General features: G+C 45.8%; 1 non-coding gene across 1 annotated transcript; it reads right to left on the reverse strand.

Moving 5' to 3' along the window:
- Nucleotides 1-5,380: 5,380 nt before the first annotated feature.
- Nucleotides 5,381-5,486, reverse strand: LOC111561071. Its single transcript, XR_002743439.1, has one exon. It is a non-coding gene; the product is annotated as a U6 spliceosomal RNA (small nuclear RNA).
- Nucleotides 5,487-10,665: the final 5,179 nt, after the last annotated feature.

Below are 10,665 nucleotides of genomic sequence, written 5' to 3' on the forward strand. Positions count from 1 at the left end.
GGAGAGAGGACTGAGCAGAGTGATGCCCCACACACAACCCTGGGTCAGCTCTGCTGGACCTTCACTGTCCCTCCCCTGGGGCCCCTTCTCCCCCTTCTGACAGACTTCCCCGTCCTCTTTCCCCTCTGGACTCCTACTTCCCTTTCCAGCTAAAGGGAGGTGGTAAAACACCAATATTGCTGAGGTCCTCGTAACACCCAATGACACAGGCACTAATGTTGCCCCCATTTTATAGGTTTGGAAACTGAGGCCCGGAGAAGACTTCCTCAAGGTCACAGCTCATTAGTCCAAAGTTAAAACCCAGGTCTTTCTGATTCTTTTTTTTTTTTTTTTTTTTTGTCTGTACAGGTAGATTCTGACCATTCTCTGGGTGTCCCTTCCAGGGTGGACCCCATGTGGCTGGGTGTCTGTGTGGTAGTGTGCGTTCTGGAGATCTGACAGCATGTGTGTGCGTGCCTATTCTTCTGGATGGCAGCATTGGCATGGGGAATAGGGCTCTTCCTCAGGAATCCACTTTGCCTGTAACCACCTCCCTCTTGGGGGACAGGAACAGGTACTCTGAGGGAAGGAAGGAAGAAGCAGGAAGGACTCAGAAGCCAGAGGGACTGAGCGGGATGCATGGCAGCAGCTAGGGGAGGGATGGTGGTGGTGAGCGGCCGTGGCAAGGGCTCTGGGAGGACAGTTCCCATTCCCCGAGTCCCCAGGGAAACCCCAGTCAAGGCTGCTCCATCGTCCTGCAGTCCCTGTACCCCTTTCTTACCCACCCCCCAAATCTGAATTCACCTCCTTTAGGAGACAATTCCTGTACACCTAAACTGGGGGTTTCTGCTTCACTCCTTCAGACAGTTTTGGGAGACCGGAGAGACCCAGAGGCAGCCTTCAAGGGGGCTGGGCAATGGGGGCCTGGAAAGGAGGCAGGCCTGACTGGCCAGAAGCCACCTTCCAAATGAGCTCACACACATACTTTCCACCCTGGCCCACGGCCGAAGGCTGAGTGCCTTCCAGGCCAGCCTTCCCCAGCCAGCCCCAGCCCCCTCTGTCCTCCTCTGTCCCTCACCAGTTGTGGACCCAGGGGCTCTACAGCAGGATCGGGCACCTGAGGGTAGAGCTGTCACCATATCCCAAGGGAGCAACTTCCACTGCCTCTATGCCGAAGCAGCTCCCCCCTTCCCCCAGAGTGCCTTATTTCTCCAATGTATCCTTTGTGGCTTAGAGGAGGAGGAGGCCAGCTTCCTGCCCCCCAAAGACCCACACCTGGATGGGGAGGGGCAGTAGAGGGTACAGAAGAGGTGTCTACACTACAGTGAATTGGCGGAAGGACTTCCTTTGAGTGCCTGAAGTAGCTCATTGACTCAGGGACCAGACCAGGTCTGGGAGCTGCCTCACCATTGGGTCACATCCTGCTCACACACTTCACTTCCCGATAGGGCCACTTCCCCGATTTAGGGCAGGATAGGCTCTGGGTGGGGCAAGGCCAGGATGACCACAAAGGAGGGGAAAAGACTGATGCCTCCGAAGGCCTAGCGGATTCACACACACGCGACAAGCTCCAGCTCATTTTGATCCAGCCTGTGGTCAAAGACGTCACCCTTTGCTCAGCTTCCAGAGACATGTAGCACCAGGCCAGAGAGCAAAACCAATTCCCAAAAATGCTCTCCTTGGCCACTCAGTGTCTGGCTCTGTGCTAGGAGCGTGGCCGCCCTGACCGTATATCCTGGATCCAATAATATCTTCCCGAAGTTCTGTGAGTTAGTATATTCAGACATGGCAGACAGTTCATCCCACTTTGGATTCCAAAAATATGGCCACTCCAAGTAGATCACACAGCCTGCCGTCGCCCTCCAAGACACTGATGGGATAGTTCGGTCAGGGAATGACTATGATTCATAATAATACCGACCCCATCACAGCCACCTGACAAACATGCTCGGTCCTCACTTCCTTACAAAGGAGTAGGAGGGTGCTAGGCACCCAGGACCCCCTAATAAAAGTTTGTTGGCTTAAATTGCCAACGAAAGTTGTGCCTATACACAAGTAAATGGCTCTAGCTGTGAATCTGTAAGCACTCTAGACACATCTATACAAGTATTATGTTACACAACTTACAAAGTCATTGAGCTGTAGGTTTGTTTGTTGGTTTGTTTGTTTGTTTTGTAGGTTTAAGTTTACTACATTTTATGAACTTTACCATATATTTCTCCTCATTCTTTGGAAAGTTAAAAAAAAAAAGAAAGAAAGAAAAATACATCAAGGTAATGGATTCATAACTCCAAAACAATTACTTTGTCTCTACGGCTTCCTCATGAGTCCCTCACAGCCTGACTTCAATCTGGGGGTGGTCAGTATTGGGCTGGGTTAACCCAGCTCTTCTGGAAATACGATTCTTTTTTTTTTTTCTTTTAATTTTATTTATTTAAGTAATCCCTACACCCAACATGAGTGGGTGAATTCAAGAGCCTTGAGGCTTGAATTCAAGACCCTAAGATCCAGAGTTGCATGCTTTTCCGACTGAGCCACCAGAAGCCCCTGGAAATACCAATTCCTGGGACTGTATCCTCAGTCCAGCCTGCATCGGGACCCTGACCTGAAGGGTCCACACAAAGTCTCTCTTCCCTACCGCTCTCTAAGCTCCATGCCAATTGTGCCCCAGAGTCTCTACCGGCCTGTGCTCCAGAGCCCACTACTACTTGCCTGCACAAAACTGCTTATAAATTCTGAGTGGAGGAAAGCTGGACAAGGGGCCCAGAAAAACACCCATCCCATTCTCCGGTTGGCCACACCCCCTCCACTGCAGAGACCTGCCAGGTAGGGTTTGTGGGGCGATAGCGCCCCCTTGTGCTGGGTGTTGGCACTGCAAACCACGCCTGAGACACGCGGGGGCCTAGCTACCATCCCCCAGCCCCACACCCCCCGACAAGGGCCAAGGATACTGCCAGCCCGTTCCTTCCCCCTTTACACTTTCCATGTTTCCACCCAGGCCACCTGGACTTAAAGGGGTGGGACTATGGGTGCAACAGGATGACAGGCCTTAGTCTTGCAGCTGCAGAGAGGAAGAAGTCAGAGTTTCCCTCAGCTGTCCCTGGGCGGGAGGGGGGGGGGGCAGCCCTCGAATAACTCCGGGAAGGAAGAGGGAGTGGAGTGAAAAGGGTGCAGGAGGAAGTAAGGGGGCACTTCGGTGCCCTCTAGGAGCTTCTCCGAGTTGGCACGCTGCCCTCCAGTGGATGCCTCAAACACCTATGCCTGTCTCCCAGGCTCAGACCTCAGAATGCTTTGACCCAACTCCTTTGGGCCAAGGCAAGCCGGCCTCCGTGACTCCTTTATCCAAGAGTGGGCATTTCTGTGTCACTTCTCTGGGCCCTTTGGTAATCATGCCCACACGCCTCTTGGGGTGCCTCTAACCTGCACCCATCCTCCTAACCTCATCCCAAGGTCAGGAGGAGGAGCCTTTAATCCCAGTCTCACATTTATAAGGCTCTTCAATTTTGAACGTAAAAAATATGTCTTGGGGACACATGGGTGGTTCAGTGGGTTAAGCTTCCGACTCTTGATTTCTGCTGAGGTCATGATCCCAGGGTTGATGAGATGCCTCCCCCACCCCTGCCCCCCCCCCCCCCAGATGGGCTCTGCACTGACAGAGCAGAGCCTGCTTGGGATTCTTGCTTTCTCTCTTTCTAAATAACCAAATAACATTTTTTAATGCCTTAAATAAAATAAAATATAAATATATGAATGCCTGTAGGCATTTGGTGACTATCACTGTATTATTGCTTTGTTTGTGCTAAGAGTTTTCATTTGTTGGGGTACCTGGGTGGCTCAGTTGGTTAGGCATCTGACATGACTCAGGTAGGCTCCATGCTGGCAGTACTGGGCCTGCTTGGGATTCTCTCTCTTTTCCTCTCTCTGTGCCCAGTTTGTGCTTTGTGTCTCTTACTCTCTCTCAAAGTAAATAAACTAAAAAAAAAAAATTGTTAAATAGAAATATTTAAAATACATTAAATATTGGGGCAGCTGCCTAGCTCAGTCACTAGAGACTGGACTCTTGATCTGAGGGTTGTAAGTTCAAGCCCCATGTTGGGTGTAGAGATTACTTAAAAAATAAAATCTTAATAAAAAAATAAAATATACTAAGTATTTTCAAAACCATCTGTCTTTTTTTAACATTTATTTTTAAGAGAGTGCAAGTGAGGGAGAGGCAGAGAGAGGGGGACAGGGGATCCAAAGCAGGCTCTGTGCTGACAGGTTGACAGCAGTGAGCCTAATGTGGGGCTCAAATTCACCCGCGAGATTATGATCTGAGCTGAAGTCAGATGCTCAACCGACTGAGCTACCCAGGTACTCCTAAAACCATCTATCTTTTTTTTAAACCATTTATCTTTTTTTTTAAACCATTTATCTTAGTATTTAATTTTGTAATATACCAGACATCCCCAAAATGGACATGATTGAGGTTCCTCTCAAACCTCTCAGATGTGTCTCCAAACTAGCATCTCATTCTTTCCAAAGCACAAGGAAACTTGCTCCTATAACCATATGGAAGGATCTTTAATCCCCACTCCCTTCAGACACAGAAGTTTCCACATCTTGAAAAGCTCTCTCCTGGATACTGCTGCAGTCTTAAATGATTTCCTTCATATCCCCCTTTTCTGTCAAGCCAAGGTTTTTCAACAGCTGTCTGCATTCCTTCACCAGTCATTTTTTTTTTTTAGTTTTTTTTTTTAAAGTTTATATATTTATTTTGAGAGAGTGAGCATGGGGGAGGGGCAGAGAGAGAGAATCCCAAATCCCAAGCAGGCTCTGAAGTGTCAGTGTGGACTTGGGGCTCAAACTCATGAACCTTGAGATCATGACCTGAGCCTAAATAGAGAGTTGGACGCTTAACCGACTGAGCCACCTAGGAGCCCCTTTTTAAAGTTTTTTTTTTATGATTCATTTAAGTAATCTCTACCCAACATGGGGTTCGATCTCATGACCTCCAAGATCAAGAGTGGCATGTTCTTCTGACTAAGCCAGTCAGGCACCTCACCTGTCATTTCTTTTTAACCCAACTGGGAAGGTGGCCCAACCCAGGCATTTAGTGCAACTTCTCCTTTAAAAGAAAAAAAAAATTGAAGTTTAGGGGCGCCTGGGTAGCTTAGTCGGTTAAGCATCTGACTTCAGCTCAGGTCATGATCTCATGGTTCAGTTCATGAATTTGAGCCCTGTGTGGACAGTGCAGAGCCTGCTTTGGATTCTCTCTCTCCCTCTCTCTGCCCCTCCCCTGCTTGCTCACACTCTCTCTCTTACTCTCAAAATAAAAAAAAACTTTAAAAAACAAAATGAGCATTAAAAAAAATTGAAGTTTAATGAACATACATTGTTCTATTAGTTTTATGTGTACAATAAAAATACAGAATGCTGCATGAATCCGTGTGTCATCTTTACACAGGAGCCATGTAATATTCTCTGTATGGTTCCAGTTGTAGCATATGTGCTGCTAAACTGAGTGCTGAAACTTCTCTTTAAAGGGCCCTCCCAGGGGCGCCTGGGTGGTGCAGTCAGTTAAGCGTCCCACTTCAGCCAGGTCACGATCTCGCGGTCCGGGAGTTCGAGCCCCGCGTGGGGCTCTGGGCTGATGGCTCGGAGCCTGGAGCCTGTTTCCGATTCCGTGTCTCCCTCTCTCTCTGCCCCTTCCCCGTTCATGCTCTGTCTCTCTCTGTCTCAAAAATAAATAAAAAACATTGAAAAAAAAAATTTAAAGGGCCCTCCTGACCTCTTTCTTCACAGCCCAGGCCTTTTCTGTGTTTTCACTGTCTTGGCTTCATGTTAGCATCGAACATAATTTGTTTCTAGAAGCTTCTTTGGCCTCGTTTTCTGGGAAGTTATGCCATCCTGAAATTCATGAGTCACAGCATTGCCAAGGAACCCTGAAGTCCCAGGACATCTGTCCCTCAGCACCAACCCTACCTGTAGCATCAGCTTCTGTACCTCAAAAGCAGGGAATAGACTGACTTTATTTGCTCTGTTAATTCCTGCCTCTGCCCTTCCGAGTGTTCAGAACAAACAAATTCTTGTTCCATGCTATAGCTCTTCACATATTTGGATCTAGTTCTCATATATTCAAACCCTCACTCAAGTTAAGCTTTTCTTTAGGCAAAAAGCCTTTCTAGTGCCTTAAACAGCTTATCATTTGACATGGCTTAGAGACTCCTCATTATTCCTAACACCCTCCTATAGATTGATTCATTATATCAATCTTTCTTTTTTTTTTTTTTTAAGATTTTATTTTAAGGTAATGTCTACACTCATCGTGGGGCTTGAACTCACAACCTGGAGGTCAAGAGCTGCGTCCTCCACCTACTGAGCCAGCCAGCCACCCCCATTGTATTAGTCTTTTAAAACAGCTTCCAGCACATAGAGAGGCAGTAACAAGGGCTCTGGAGTTACACAACCCAAGTTTGAATCCAGTCTTCACAACTCACTAGTTGGGTGGGTGGCCCCAAGTTATGTAATGTTCTTGAGCTTCAATTTCCTCATCTTTAAAATGGGGCTAAAAAAGGGGCACCTGGGTGACTCAGTGGGTTAAAAGCCAACTTCGGTTCAGGTCATAATCTCGCAGTTCAAGGATTCGAGCCCCGCATCAAGCTGTGTGCTGACAGCTCATAGCCTGGACCCTGCTTCTGATTCGGTGCTTCCCTCTCTCTGCCCCCACTCCGTTTGTGCACACTCCCTCTCTCTCTCTCTCAAAAATAAATAAAAATATTAAAATTTTTTTTAATGTGGCTAAAAAATAAAAATAATAAAAATAAGGTAAAATGGGGCTAAAAACTGTAAGGGTAGTTGAGCGAATTAAAAGACATCAACTATATGATGCCTATGACTGGCAATCATTGATTTATTCATTCAGTAAACATTTATTGAATACCTACTTTGTGCCAGATATTATTTTTGGCACTAGGGATACACCAGGAGACAAATAGATCCCTGCCCATGGCACTTACATTCTTGTGGGAGGAACAGGCAATAAACATGATAAATGAGTAAGATATATAGAATATTAGATCGTGATAAGAATTTTCCAAATTTTTGGTTCTGCATCCTTTTTGATTAACAATACCACCTTTAGGGGTGCCTGGGTGGCTCAGCTGATTAAGTGTCCGACTTCAGCTCAGGTCATGATCCCACAATTCGTGGATTTGAGCCCAGCATCAGGCTCTGTGCTGACAGTTCAAAGCCTGGAGCCTACTTCAGAGTCTGTCTCCCTCTCTCTCTGCCCCTCCCCCACTCATGCTTTGTGTCTGTCTCTCAAAAATAAATAAATGTTTAAAATTAAAAACAAAACAAAACAAACCAATTCCACCTTTAAATAATTTCTCTTTGCTTGCATTTTACTATAAGTATTCAAGGGAAACCAGGCTGCTTCCTCAACACTTTGCATAGAAATTTCTTCAGCCAGCTGGGTCACCTGGCTGGCTCAATCCGCAGAGCATGCGACTCTTGATCTTGGGGTTGTGAGCCTGTGCCCCACATTTGAGCCCCAAATATCACTCTCAAGTTTTACTTTCCACCAACCACCAGGATACAAACACAATTCAGCCAAGCTCTTTGTCACTTTATATCAAGGATCTCTTTTTTCCTCCAGTTTCCAATTAACATGTCCCTCATCTCTGTCTGGGACCTAGTCAGGGTGACTTTTACCCTCCATATTTCTATCCATATTCTGCTCCTTACCATTTAGGTAATCTAAAGAGATTGAGATCTATACAACTCTCTCCTGCTGAGCCTTCCCAAGAACCATCTTAACAGTCTGTTCGCAACAATGTTGCTTTTTCTAGCATGCATCTCGGCCTCTGCCCCAGTTCTAAAGCCACTTCTACATTTTTAGGTATTTGTTCTAACAGCACCCCAACTTCTGGTATCAACTGTCTTAGCCCATCTGCTACAAGAAAATACCATCAATTGGGCAGATTTACTGTTCATAGTTCTAGCAGCTGAGAAGCCCAAGATCAAGGTACCAGCATGGTCACCTTCTGGTGAGGGCCCTCTTTTTTGTTCACCACCACATTTTCTGTGTCCTCTCATAGTAGACAGGGAGGGATCTCTCTGGGGCCTCTTTTATAAGGCACTAGTGCCATTGAGGGCGCCATCTCATGGGCTTAACATCGCCCAAAGGCCCACCTTTTAATATTATCATCTTTGGGGGTTATGAAATCAACATATGAATTTAGGGGACAGGGGACACAAACATTCATACCATAGCAACTTGGCTCCTGCATGTGCTAGCAGTTTCATCTTGAGCAAGTTATCTAACCTACCTATGACCCAGTTTCCCCAATTATAAAAGGAGGACAAAAATAACACCTACTTCCTAGAGGTGTGGTGAGGATTAAATGAGATAATACATGTGAAATGCTTAGAGCAGTGCCTCCTAGAGGTGAGTACTCTATAAAAGTTGGATATTACCATTTTGAAAACCAAACATCTGCCTGTTCTGCACTACTTCCACTACCTTTCATAATTCCTCAAAGATTTCTAAGAACATCATAGGCCCATTCCTAAATGTACTTAATGCTCTAGGATGTGATTTAAATAAAATTTTTTTAATGTTTATTTATTTTTGAGAGAGAGAGAGAGAGACAGAGCATGAGCAGGGAAGGGGCAGAGAGAGAGAGAGGGAGACAGAATTGGAAGCAGGCTCTAGGCTCCGAGCTGTCAGCACAGAGCCCAATGCGAGGCTCGAGCTCATGAACCACGAGATCATGACCTGAGCCAAAGTCAGATGCTCAACTGACTGAGCCACCCAGGTGCCCCTAGGATGTGACTTATATGGACCTGGACACTTAAATTCACTGGACTAATTGAGTATAAACTCATTTTAAAAAAATTTTTTTTTTAATTTACATCCAAGTTAGCATGTAGTGCAACAATGATTTCAGGAGTAGATTCCCTAATGCCCCTTACCAATCCAGTAACCCTCTTTTTGTTCTCCACATTTAAGAGTCTCTTATGTTTTGCCTCCCTCCCTGTTTTTATATTATTTTTGCTTCCTTTCCCTTATATTCATCTGTTTTGTATCTTAAAGTGCTCATATGAGTGAAGTCATATGATATTTGTCTTTCTCTAATTTCACTTAGCATAATACCCTCTAATTCCATCCACGTAGTTGCAAATGGCAAGATTTCATTCTTTTTGATTGCCAAGTAATACTCCATTGTGTGTGTGTGTGTGTGTGTGTGTGTGTGTGTACATATACATGGATACTCCCCATGGCTGTCTGGATTCTTTCATTTGTGTATCTGACCTCTCTTTCCAAGTAGGCAATATGCTCCTTGAAGTTCAAGGCATCTGCCAAGCATAGAAAACAAAGCCAGCAATTAACTAAAACCTCCAAGATCACTTTTAGAACTTAAATATTTTTAATTTTTCCCACCTCTTTGCCTTCCTTACCTTTGCTCAACATCCTTTTTTCACACTCAGGCTTCTATTTCACTCCTCATTAATCCCAAAGGCTGCACACAGAGGGAGTACAGCAGAGGGCACAGCAGAGAGACCAAGGGACCAAGGTCCAAGTGGAAGAAGGGCCTTTTTATGGCCAACCCTGCTGTGGTTCCAGTTTTGAAAATATCAAAACTGATGCCAACAACAAATGTCATGGACAGAAAACTGTTTTGTACCATTTGTAGAGAGCAGAGAGTAGTAAGGATCCAAATGTACGCTCTCTCCAGAGCCAAATTGCCTAGGCTCAAGGCCTTGTTTCATCATTTACTAGATCCGTGATCTCGGGCAAAATACTTAACCTGTGCTTGAGTTTCCTTATCTGTAAAATGGGAGTAATCATAGTTTCTACTTCCCAAGATTGTGAGGATTAAAAGAGCAAATACATGAAAAGTGCTTAGATCTGTGCCTGAAGTGTGAAAAAAGCTCAAAAAGTATTTGCTATTGTTGTTGTTTATTAATATTACCTATCAGTGCCACAGGAATAACAGCCCACATAAATAAGAAATATCTTCTGTGACTAATCATAATTGTTCTGAACTACAGAGCACTTCCTAGATGCTCATCGTGCATTAACGCCCTAAATGTTCATGACAACTTTAAAAGGGAGTTGCACTATTAACTCGGCTTCACAAATGAGAAGCAGAGAGGTTAAGTGATTTTCTCAAGGTCACAGAGCCAGCAAGTGGCGAAGGCACATTTATTCGTTTATTTACCATATATTGGGTTCTTACTGTGTCTTAGTAGGAGAGAAACCCCGTGGGTGCAAAGGTAAACATTCTAGGCCCCAACCTACAGGAAGTTTCAGTTTCTAGAGAAGGGGCGGGGCGGGGGCGGGAAAGAGGAGTAAACAAATAGTTATAACACCGTGCGGTAATTGCTGTAATAGAGGCTCACGACAAAAAGTGCTGCCTGATCTCAGACACTGGGACAAGAAAAGTACTGAGAGTTTAAGGGTCCAAAGGAAAGACAAGACAGTTACGGAATAAGCAGTTGTCCTCTGGCCAACGAGTCCTGTTAACAAACGAGTCACGGAAGAGACCGAACAAAGCCGAGTTCAAAGTGGAGGCGGACAGCCTAGCCGAGGGCGGGTCTGACGGGTCCCGGCAGGGCCGGAAAGGGGTTAAGGAGAGAGGGTGGGCGGGGCGAGAGCGCTGATTGGCAGGGGTGGGGCCAGGCTCGTCACCCGCCCTC

Source organism: Felis catus, chromosome B3 (assembly GCF_018350175.1).
Source record: "Felis catus isolate Fca126 chromosome B3, F.catus_Fca126_mat1.0, whole genome shotgun sequence".
NCBI classification, from domain to species: domain Eukaryota; kingdom Metazoa; phylum Chordata; class Mammalia; order Carnivora; family Felidae; genus Felis; species Felis catus.